This window comes from Grampus griseus, assembly GCF_964374135.1.
Source record: "Grampus griseus genome assembly, chromosome: 7".
Taxonomy (NCBI): domain Eukaryota; kingdom Metazoa; phylum Chordata; class Mammalia; order Artiodactyla; family Delphinidae; genus Grampus; species Grampus griseus.
In genome coordinates this window covers 53,607,685-53,620,867 of record NC_139001.1, presented here as the reverse complement: position 1 = coordinate 53,620,867, position 13,183 = coordinate 53,607,685, and positions in this window count along the sequence as shown.

Below are 13,183 nucleotides of genomic sequence, written 5' to 3'. Positions count from 1 at the left end.
TCTAGGACCTCAAGTAGAAAAGCAAAGGCATACATGAGAAATTATAATTCTAAGCTTGCACCACACCCAGACATGGGATATAAATTTGTAATACTTCATGGTTCAGGAACTCACAAGCTGAGAAATACCATAAAATAATATTTAGGATCTTTGAAACCTGTTGGATTTCAGGAGGAACAAGTACAAAACTATTCTGTAAGACACTTTCATGACAAAAGAAACTCCAAAATAATAATAATAACAATAATTCCTCTGGAAATTAGCTCACAATAAGAAATACACATCACAAAAAAATGAGTGAACATCAACAAATGCAACAGACAAGATAACTAGTATCCTGAGAACTGCAGATAATAGAACAATCTAAAAAAATTAAAATAGGATTATTCAAATTGTGTAAAGAGATTAAAAGAAAAGGAATTGGAACTATCATGAACAAGGATACCATGAAAAAGAAAAGAGATCAAAATTTTTAAAAAGAACTAATTAGGACATCTAGAAATTAAAAGCGTAGCTATACAAATGGAAAACTCAAAACACAGAATAAAATAGCAGATTAGACACAAGTGAAGAGATAATAGCAATTTGGAGATGAAGAACAAGGAAATTGTTCAAATACAGCACAGAGGGAGAAAAATATTAAATGGAAAGTAAGGTAAATAGAGAAGAGAATTTTAAAAGTACAACATATATTGAATATTAAAAATTTTCCTGAAGTGATAAAAAACATGAATTCTCAAGATTAAAGATACCCACATTGTGAGTTAAACAGAACAAAGTCACTCAAACACATTGTAAAACTATAGAATGTAAACAGAAAATTAAGCTGAGAGAAAACACAGATTATAAAGAGATGAAAATTTGACAGACAGCAGGTTCTGATCAGCAAAGATGGTAGAAGATGAAACAATATTTTCAAAGTTCTGAGGAGAACTTTCTGTCAGCCTAGAATTCTATACTCAGCTAAACTATCATTCAAGAGAAATAAATACATAGATAGAAAATATATTTCAAGAAGAAAGAAATTAAACTCCAAAAGAAGGAGTGGAATAAAGAAGCAATGGTTAGCAAATACAGTGGTAAGTCTAAAGGATCTTCAACTGGAAATCAATAATAAAAAGAATAATTCAGACTAAAATAACAACAAAATGGAGGGGCAGTTGTCAGTGAGACAGTATTCCAAAGTCCTTGTACTGTTTGGAAGAAAGACAGAGATTTTGAAAGAAAGAAGCAGCAGCAAAGAAAACATGATTAACAGAAAAAATAAGATAGTAGAAATAAGTTCAAATGTATCTGTTAATGTAGTAACTGTGTAACATATGTTTAAGAAGCTAGAGTTCCTTATTTAGTTTTAAAGTGTATGCTCTTATAAGAGATATGTCTAAGGCAAAATAAAACATGGAAGTTAAAAGTAAGCAGATGGAAAAAGATACATCAAATAAATATCAATTAACACACTAAGCAGACTTTAAGATAAAAATTTGGGGGGGGAAAGAGGGTTATTAGTTTTTTTAAAATAATTTTATCTATTTGGTTGTACAATAAAGGTTTACAACGTGATGATTTAATATACATATACATTGTGAAATGATTACCACAAACAAGTTAATTAACAGATTTATCACCTCATATAGTTTCCATTTTGTGTGTGTGTGTGTGTGGTGAGAATACTTAAGATCAACAAAAGAAGTTTACTCTTTAATGATAAAAGGAACATTTTCTCAAGTTATAAGATGCCTAAGACTGTATGTATCTAGGAATGCCAGTCCACTTTGGTATAATTTTCACAGATTTAATGAAGATTTAGTATGTTGAATTACTTTTTATTTCCTGACTATTTATTTGAAGGAAACATTGCATCTTGGTTGCTTTTCCTTGGGCTCCTTGATTTATTTGTACTACATTTTAAAAGCTCTTATCCAAGATTTTGGACTTAGGCTTCCCTTTGGATTAAAATCAGTACCAAATCCCAAACCAAAAATAAAATTTTACCATGTCTATTTTAATTACCTTTCACATTCAAGTCTTTAATTTATTTTAATGGATTTTTTGTGTGTACTCTGAGGTAGAGATAAAATTTCTTTTATTTTAAAGTCCATATCCAGTCATTCTGGTACCATTTATAGAATGGTTAATTCTTTCCCTAGTCATCTGCAATACTAACTTCGTCACATCATTTCCAAATATATGTTAGAAGTCTGTTTCTGGGCTCTTCTCTGTTACATTGCCAATTTGCCAATCATTCTTTGGCTTTATAATAAATCTTGAAAAGACAAGTCTTCTACCGGCTCCCTCTCTCCTCATCTACCTTCCTTGGAACACCTGGGTAAGTTTTGGCTTTGGCCTTTCCATAGGAATTTTTACACTTGAAAACTTTCTAGAAAAATCCTTAGGGAAATTTGATTGTAATGCATGGAATCTATACATTAATTAGATACAGTTGGGACTTTAGGATCTGAGCTTTCCTATCCACTAAAGTATCCTCTTTATTTATTTAGATGTTCTTTAATGATTTGCAATAAGGTTTTATAATTTTCTCCATAAAAGTTTTAAACATATTTTATTAGATTAATTCCTAGGTACTTTATGTTTTAAGTACTAATTGCTTAAAGGTCTAATATGTTTAAAAAGACTAAGTCTGTCATACAGAGTGAAGTAAGTCAGAAAGAGAAAAACAACTACCGTATGCTAACACATACATAAGGAATCCAAAAAAAAAAAAAACAAGAAGGTTCTGAAAAACCTAGGGGCAGGACAGGAATAAAGATGCAGAAGTAGAGAATGAACTTGAGGACACGGGGAGGGGGAAGGGTAAGCTGGGATGAAGTGAGAGAGTGGCCTGGACATATATACACTACCAAATGTAAAACAGATAGCTAGTGGGAAGCAGCCACATAGCACAGGGAGATCAGCTCGGTGCTTCGTGACCACCTAAAGAGGGGGGATAGGGAGGGTGGGAGGGAGACGCAAGAGGGAGGAGATATGGGATATATGTATAGCTGATTCACTTTGTTATAAAGCAGAAACTAACACACCATTGTAAAGCAATTATACTCCAATAAAGATATTTTAAAAAAAAGACTAATTGCTACAAAAATTAATCTCTTCTCATAACGCATGCTTTCTAAAATTTTGGATTTTGGTGGCATACAGAAATACAACTGGACTTCCCTGGTGGCACAGTAGTAAGAATCCACCTGCCAGTGCACAGGACACGGGTTCGAGCCCTGGTCTGGGAAAATCCCACATGCCGTGGAGCAACTAAGCCCGTGCACCACAGCTACTGAGCCTGCGAACCACAACTACTGAAGCCCGCGCACCTAGAGCCCGTGCTCCACAACAAGAGAAGCCACCGAAATGAGAAGCCCGCGCACTGCAACAAAGATTAGCCCCCGCTTGCCACAACTAGAGAAAGCCTGTGCACAACGAAGACCCAACGCAGCCAAAAATAAATAATAAATAAATTTATTTTTTAAAAAAGAAATACGATTGATTTTATATCCAGTCATTTTGCTATATTCTTATTAATCTGAATAATTTAAGAACTCTTTGTATTTTAATATCATCTGTGAATAAACAGAATTTGGTTTCTTCTTTTCCAGTCCTTATCTTTTAATTTACATTTTTCCCTTTACTTGCTGACTGGGATTAAAAAATATATAGGTGGGTTAGGATGGGGTATCCCAATGTGCAAGAACCATGTTGAATACAAGTGGTTATAGTAGTTATCTTTTTCTCAATACTGATTTTTCAATGGAAAATTTCTAAAATTTCTCCATTAAGAACGACATTGCAGTAGTTTTTGGTAGATCACCTTTATCAGATAAGGGAGTACAATTTTTTTACATGAATTTTCTAGTATCTGGTTGTATTCTAGTGGGGTAGGGGGTGGGCTTTAGTCATAATGCTTGGACATTCATTTTTTATTACCCAAACACCACACTCACCTAGTTCTTAAGAAATGGGAGTCATTCCTATCAGGGAAAAGGAGGTCAGTGACTGAACTTCTCTTGTAATTTGAAGTTTCTGGCCAGCCTCACTACTGGGGACTGGATCCCCTAGATGCTTAGTGGCTGCTGTTTTACTGAGTAATTGCTGCTCAGAATTTTTTGCAAGTAGCATGCCAGGGACTAGAGAATTGGACTTTCTATGGGTAATAGAAATATCAATAAATAATATAATGGTGGAAAATGCTGATGATTGATAAATACAGCTAAATGAGAGTCTAAACTGCCCAGTCTATGGCAAAATACTTCACTGCTCTAGAGAGAGCATATGTTAGGGTGGTCATTTACTGGGATTCATATATCAAATGAGTACCCAAACTTGGAGAAATATTCCACCTAGGTGTTCAGAAAGGAGAAACTATTACATCATATCATCCACCAGGGGGCAATAGTGTGATGCTTGGAGCCCTGAAGTTTCTGAATGCCTGCAAAGAAAAGTGGCGTTGGGATCCAAGCAACAGTGGCACTTTGGAGCACAAGTAAGACTGATTTTCCTCTCCTCCGCTTGACATGGGGCTCCCAGAAAACAGCTTCAGCCTTCATCAGGCTGACAGTGGGTCAAGATGGGTCACAGTGGGATCATAAATTTCCTTACCACTCATTACTAGGCATCTTTCAAACCCTTGTATGGTTGGAACAGATTCATTAATCACTCTTAGGCTGCCCAGAACTTTGGAGGTGGGAAACAGTCCCAAGTTTGTCTCAGTTGTGAAAAGAAACATGACCTACAACTGTAAGGAAACAACCAAATCACTTTCTAGACAGGGCTTGTAGGGCCCCAGGATTGTAGCCTCATGACTGCTTCCTGGGAAGTTCCCTTCCTCCCACCTCCAAAGTTTGTGAGTAGGGTGGGTGTACCTGAGAAGAATCCTGAAAGAATTCAAGAAACTTAAAGAAAAAGGAGAGGAGCACAAACAGGTACACTGAACTTCCCTTTCTGAAAAGAACCACAACTTAACTGGGACACAGAGTATTTAACTCACTAGATCTTAGGCTGGTTCTCTGTTAATCCCTATACTAGGTGTGATGCAGGACACACTGGTAGATGGGGTGGGATGTAGCACCCCAAAGTACAGAAACAGAAGCACCACAAGTATTTTGTTTCTTTTTCAACTGTGTTGTGGGTATGAGATCAAAGGGTCTGTTCATATCCTTGCTAGAATCCTAAAATGTATATTTGAAGGCATTTAACATACTCATTCTTTAAAACATGTCAATTACTTTAGCATTTCAACATTAATTTTGTGTTCTAATGCTTACTCATCTCTCTTGGTTGTTTTTTCCTCTACCTTTTTCAGTTCCTCAGTAACAAGTTGAAACTTGGTGCTTGCGGAAGGATAAAAAGCTCTGGGCTGGTAAATAAACAAGGAAAAAAGGCTTAGTGCAACATGAAAATGTAGGCCCCTTGTTCAAAAAGGGGGAAAAAAGTGCTGTTAAAAAGTACTAACATGGGTTTCCCTGGTGGTGCAGCAGTTGAGAATCCGCCTGCCAATGCAGGGGACATGGGTTCGAGCCCTGGTCCAGGAAGATCCTACACGCCACGGAGTAACTAAGCCCGTGCACCACAACTACTGAGCCTGCACTCTAGAGCCCACGTGCCACAACTACTGAAGTCCGCACGCCTGGAGCCCGTGCTCCACAACAAGAGAAGCCACCGCAATGAGAAGCCTGCACACCGCAACGAAGAGTAGCCCCCGCTCACCACAACTAGAGAGAAGCCTGCGCACAGCAACGAAGACCCAACGCAGCCAAAAATAAAAATAAATTTATAAAAAAAAAAGTACTAACATAAAAACTTTCCTTTTTAAAACCATTTTATTACTTATATGACATAATAGGGATAATCATCATTCCAAGAAAACTTAAAATTTTGATTTTTAGCATGAATTTTACCATTCATTGTTATATTGTGCAGTGCCAATTTTAATAAGTATTTAACTCATGTGGAATCATCAGTATTTTACAGTTCATACTTACACATGTATTTCATTCTTTCTCAAACAACTGAAATTACAAACTTTTATTCATTTCTTGTTACCCACACATTCTACCAACACTCACTATCTGGCTCACTAACTAGTAAGGAAGAACTAAAAGGAAAAAGGGCTCTGGGTTGTCTTAGCCTTCCTTTTTCTTTTATGTCATAACTTTTAGCTAAGTAGCATGAATAAGAAAGAATGTAATAGGGTTTTTTGGATATTTGTGTTTCCTAGAATACCATTATTTTCTGTCTTTCTTTGATGTAAGTTCTGGTTCAAACGAAAAGCATGACCTCTTGGGGCTGTCAGGGTCCCCACTTACTCAGTCTTAAATGTGTGAGCATAAAATAAGCACAGAATTCTTGAGGACTCACGATGCATGGGAGTTTAGTGAGACCCAAAGCCAGTACATGTTTAATCTGTTGTGGAAGCTGCATAACAATTACTAATACTATATGGAAATGGTTGGCAAGGTACTGTGTACATGCTCGTGTTTATCTCCTCTGCTCCACTGTCTCTTTGAACTTCACTTGCAAAGCAAAAGTTCAAAGATAAAATTATTAAGAATTCAAGGTGGCAACAGCAGATCTTTTTACCAAGTGCAGGGCACTTCTGAGAGTGGGGCTTTGTGTAACTACACTTATTGCATGCCTATGCATTTGGCCCTGGAAGCTACAGATCCAGGCCTTGATGTTGTCCCAGGTTCCAGCCTGGCTGTTACTATGTATATTGGCTACTAAAAGTTAAGCTGCTTTCAGACCTGTCTCTTGGCATTGGTCTACTTAGGGTGAGCACAGATGTAGAGAGCCAACAGAGCAGATTCTGTCTGGAATTTGGGGGATGCTTCCTTAGGGATGTCTTGCTTCTCCTAGATCAGAAAAAGGTCTGAGACAAAGAAGAGGTCTTGTACATGACCCAAAATATCATGTTTTGACACATACCTGTGCACAACTAATGGTCCTCCACATATCAGGAACTGCCTGTCAATGAGAAAACACTGAACTTTACAGGAATATCATAAAAGTCTCACCAAAGACTTGGAACTTCCATGGCCTCAACTATCACTTTTATGATGACTCCTAATTCTATATCTCAAGCCCAGGGTCTTTTCCTTTGAATTTTAAACCCATAATTCTAACCACGTACGTGACTCTCTGCTGGAATGCTTCATTGAAACCTCAAGCTCAAAATATCCAACTCTGAATTTACTGCATTATTCCCCAAATGTTCTCCTGCTCCTTCTTCAGAAATTCCCATTTTGGTAACAGCTACACAATCCCAGTCTCCCCTCTGTCTTTACATCACTCACATTCACTTGGTCATTAAGTATACTGAAACCAGCTTTTAACCATATCTTGCATCCAGGACGTGCTCTCCATCCTCAATGCCCTAGCATAATTCAGTTCTTCCTTAGCTCTCTCCCTGCCTGCAGACCCATCGCTTCCCAAATATCCCCCAGATTGCCAGAAGAATTTTTTTATCTTGAAAAATACAAGATTTATGCTATATTTCAAGCACTGAAGAATTCTAAAGCAGTTTATAGTAAAACCTCATATCCATCAAGCTTTGCTAAATCTTAATTTGCCAAATTTGCTCGCTATTTTTTAAAAAGAAATAAAATATTACAAATATTGTGGTAATCACTTGTATACTTTCTTCTGTCCCATTCCCCTCGCTTTCCCCCCCAATGATCACTACATTTAGTACTTATCCTTCCTGTTTTGGTTTTCATATGTCTACTATAAATGGATTTTATCTTTAACATATATATAGTATTATGATTTTTTTAAATTTCACATAAATGGTATCATACTGTACATATTATTCTGCAACGTTCATATTTCACTGAACATTGTATTTTTGGAATTTAATCATGTCAAACCTTCCCTTTCAGTAATTTATTTCAATTTTTGTCAGTTAGTATTTCATTATTTGAATGTACAAAATTTGGTTATCCAGACTTCATGGTCATATTGAGGTTATTTTCATTGTTCACTATTACTAATGATATAATATGACCCATATTTTCTTGTGTAAATTTAAGACTTTTTCTAAAGTATAGTCCTAAAAATGGAATTAAATGTTTCACTTTACATGTTGCCAAATTGCTCTCCAAAGTGATTGCACTGATACACATTTTTCTCTAGCAGTTTTCACTCCTTCGTTCAACAGCTCTGCTTATACACAGAACTGTCAGTATTTACATTTCTTTCTGTCAAAGTTTATATTTTTGTCATTTTAATAATTTTCCCTGATTATTAAGAAATATATACCATCTTTTCTTTTGTTTTTTTTTTGAAAATTCTATTTATTTATTTATTTTTGGCTGTGTTGGGTCTTCATTGCTGTATGCGGGCTTTCTCCAGTTGCTGTGAGCCAGGGTTACTCTTCGTGGTGGTGGGCAGGCTTCTCATTGCGGTGGTTTCTCTTGTTGCAGAGCACAGCCTCTAGGTGCGCGGGCTTCAGTAGTTGTGGCACGAGGGCTCAGCAGTTGTGGCTCGTCGGCTCTAGAGCGCAGGCTCAGTAGTGGCGCACGGGCTTAGTTGCTCTGCAGCATGTGAGATCTTCCTGGACCACGGCTCGAACCCGTGTCCCCTGCATTGGCAGGCGGATTCTTAACCACTGCGCCACCAGGGAAGTCCCTTTTATGCTTCTTGATCACTCAAGTGTCATTTTCTCTGAACTGCCAGTTCATATTATTTACCCATTTTTTTGGTTGCATTGTTTGTTTTTACATATTGATTTGTAGAAATTTGTAAATTTTCTTTTGTTGGGTATATGCATGGCAAATATTTTCTGTCTTTGTCTTTTCATTTTGTTTGAGATTTTGAGTTACTCCACATCCTTGTCAATATTTGATATTGTCAGACTTTCCAATTTTAGCCATTCTGAGAATTATAATCAATTGGGTTTTTTGTGTTTTTGTTTTGTTTTGTTTTGTTTGCGGTACGCGGGCCTCTCACTGTTGTGGCCTCTCCCGTTGCGGAGCACAGGCTCCGGACGCGCAGGCCCAGCGGCCATCGCTCACAGGCCTAGCCGCTCCGCGGTATGTGGGACCTTCCCGGACTGGGGCACAAACCCGCGTCCCCTGCATCGGCAGGCGGACTCTCAACCACTGCGCCACCAGGGAAGCCCTCAATTGGGGTTTTATATACATTTTATCTTATTTAGAACTTGCTGGGCTTTTTCAATCTGAAGACAAGCCTTTGATCAGTTTTGCAAATTCTGTCCTTAGCTCTTCAAATATTGCTTCTTTCCCATTCTCCATAGCTTTCCTTTGGAACTCCTGCTGTATGTTGAAATTTTTCATTCTATTCCACAAGTATAAATGTTCTTTCACATTTTCCAACTCCTTATACTTCTATATTGCATTCCAGAAAATGTCCTGAAGTCTATCTTCTAGTTAACTAGTTTTTTATTCAACTGTGTCTAATTTGTTATTTAACTAATCCATTGAGTTTTCTCTTGTTTTGGCTCCTTTTCCCCTGACTTTTTCTATTCTAAAATCTACCATTTTAAAGTGTGTTTATTTTTCAGTCCCAACCTATCCTTACATTTGTTTTGTCTGCTGAGTCTCACTCAGAGTCAGTTGTTCCCCTGTTTACAAATTTGGATCTTGATCACAAAACCTTAACTGTAGGAATTCTATGTAACTTGGTTCATTGCTTTTCCTTTTACAGAGGTTTTGTAATTTTTAATGCTAGATTCCCCAGGATGTTATTGAGTAGAGATCACTTTTTTTTTTTTAAGTTCCTTGTCCTGGGTACCTGAACATTACAGAGAATATGTAGTTAACCCCAAACTTATATTAGGGCTGGCCTAAAGTTAAAAATTCCCTTGGGAGAGATTTCATTCCTTGGAGAGCCTGGGAAGAGACAATAAACCTGTGTTGTCATCTTCCTGGATTGGTGTTTTCCAGTTTATCCTGAGGGTGAAGCCCTTCAAGAATCACAGCTTTATGTGGGATCTCACTTGCAACTCCCTACCTTGACAGAACCCAAACATCATCTCCTATGTTCATGTTGTCATTAGATGCAAGCTCCATGTTGCTGGGACTGATTATTCCCCTTCCCCTGTGGCAGCCACAGAATCATTAACGCTAGTTTTCAGTTCCTTCGTTATTTTTGGCCTCTAGGGTTTTCAATGCTTTGTTGAGAGCGCAGATCTTGATTTAAACAGATGTTTATTATATCTTACTCTGTATTTCTAGGTGTTTATGGTAATTAAGAGGGTTTAAAAAAATGTTATTGTGGTACATAACCTCCAAATATAGCAGACAACAATTCCTCCCATTCTTGTATGCTCATGCTGCTCCTTACCTCAAGAAGCTGAGTCTATTTTCCCTCCCCTTGAGTCTTACCAGTAGGATGTGGTAGGAATAATATTATGGTACTTCTGAGCCAAGGTCTTAAGAGTTCTGGCAACTTTTGCTTTCTTTTTTTCTTGGAGCCCAGCCACCATGTAACAAGGAAATCTAGGCTAGACTAATGAATGACTAGTGACCACAGTGAGAGAAGCCCTGGCAGATGAGAGGGCCTCTTTGGACATTCCAACCCCAGCCCAACTCCCAGCTAAATGCAGGTACATTAGTAACCCTAAACTGACATCATGTGAAGCAGAACAAACCAGCTGAGCCATGCCAAATTCTTGACTCACAGGATCGTGAAAAATAACAAATTCTTGCTTTAAGCCATTAAATTTTAAGGTCATTTGTTCCACAAAAACAGATGAGACAATGATACTTTCCAGAAAACATGACGGATCATTCTAACGTGCAAATCTAACACATTATATTTTGATGAATTTCATATCCACAGTATAGTGGAAAAGACAGACATGAGCACATGAAGTTTAAATATGAGTCAATAAATATTATAATAAAAGCATGCACAAAAACGCTGTGAGGCTCACCCAAGCCACCCCGGGCAGAGGGGAAAAAGGGGTCCTTCATATATAGAGTTATTCACAATCTTCTGTTTGACTAACTCTCCTCTTCTTTTTGGACAAGTTGTATGTCTCACCATTTTTGAATGCCCACAGCCTAGTACGGTTTTGGGCACATAGTTGGCATATAATTGGTGAGTGAACTAATGTGGTCTAATTTGGAAAATCATGTAAATCACATTGTTCCTAATCTCAAATTACTAGGGGTATACAATTGGTATAACATTAAAATACATTTTCCATGACTCAGAGCTTGACCAGCCATAACTGAATAGTGACATGGTGTGATGTCAAGTGCCTTATGAAATTAAACCCCTAGTACTCTTTCTCATCCTCTGGCTGGAATCTCAAATTTCAATGTAAGTATGCTATTCCTTTAGCTAAGGGCTTTTAGGCTAGCTGAAATCTACTCCTCCATTACCAGGGAGAGTGACACTTACTTTAAGCTGTGATGAGTTTTTTTACCCTAGTATGAGTGGGTTTTATGTCTTTCCAGAGAGGTTGTTTGAATGGAAAAAAAGAGGCAGAGAAAATTTTAGGGTGTGAAGGGAGCTGCTAAAGATGACCATTGCCCACTTACAGTTAGGCTAAAGGACAGGTCTGGTCCTTTTGTTAAAAATGAAACAGAGAAAAATAGAAAGACAATCTATATTGTCATACTCTGTATATGCGCACACACTCGCCCAAACAAAGGACAGAATATTCATTTCTCCTAGAGGTTAAAGTCTACTACTTTGTTAAAAAGTACTCTGTATACTTTTTCATTAAAGACATATAATTCTTCTTGATAGGTTAATTTTTAAAGAAATTATTTTAAACAAATTAATTTTTTAAAGACATATATAACAGAAAATTTACCATTTTAAGTGTACAGTTTGGTGGCATTAAGCACATTCACAATATTGTGCAAACATCAACACCATCCATGTCCAGAACTTTTTTCATCTTGCAGAACTGAAACTCTGCACCCTTTATACAATAATTCCCAATTTTCCCTCTCCTAGACCCTCCCAACCACCATTCCAATTTCTGTCTCTGAATTTTACTACTCTAAGTACTTTATAGGGGTGGAATCATACAGTATATGTCCTTTTGTGACTGGTTTATTTCACTTAGCATAATGTCTTCAAGGTTCATCCATGTTGTAGCATATGTCAGAATTTCCTTTATTTTTAAGGCTGAATAATATTCCATTGTATTTATATACCACATTTTGCTTATTCATTTACTCACTGATGGGCACTTAAGTTGTTTCCACCTTTTGGATATTGTGAATAATGCTGCTATATAAACACAGGTATAAAAATATTTAAGTCCCTGCTTTCAGTTCTTTTGGGTATATACCCAGAAGTGTAATTGATGAAACACATGACAATGCTATTTTAAATTTTTTGAAGAACAACTAAACTATTTTCCATAGTGGCTGCACCATTTTACATTCCGTAGGGTTCCAATTTCTCCATATCCTTACCAAAGCCTTAGGGTTCCAACTTCTCCACATCCTTACCAACACGTGTTATTCTCTGTTTTTTTTTATAATAGCCATCCTAAAAAATATGAAGTGGTATCTTGTGATTTTGATTTGCATTTCCCTGGTAGTGGTTTTTATGACCTTCTTTCTAATATTTATCATCACTCTTCTAAAGGAGTCAGACATCTCAAGACATAGAAAGTTAATGAGCATAGAAAGAAAGATAATGCCTCTGTATGAGAAAATCAAATTAGATGTTGATGTCTCATGATGAAAACTTGAGATATATATATCTCTAACACATGGAAGAGTGAGTCTCTGAATTTCCCTTATAGCCCTTTAGAGACTGGAGTTCCTTGCATGAAGAGGTATGCTGCTGGCAGCCTCCAGGGGGCGCCAGAAGCTGTGAATGTGCTTGGCTCAGGTCTGGCCTGCAGTCCTTGGTAGCAGGTTTAGGAATAGTAGACTATCTGAGTCCTGTTTTTGGTCCCATTGATTCTCATAACTGCATAAAATTCCTAGCTGGGGAATTTGAGTTAAAAAACGGTTTCAGGGATTCCTGTTAATTCTGCTAGAAGGCGTGGGGGCAGTAATCAAAATTATAATTCTCTTATATAATGTGAACTCAGTTTAACCCTCAAGAGAATGACCTGAAAAACTGAGGGCTCTTAGGTCACACCAAGGTTACAGGATCTTTCACCACAGGACCAGAGGAGAGGAAATATTTAATACGTGCTGGGCATTAGGTTAGATTCTTTTCACATAGTAGCTTACAAGTTATG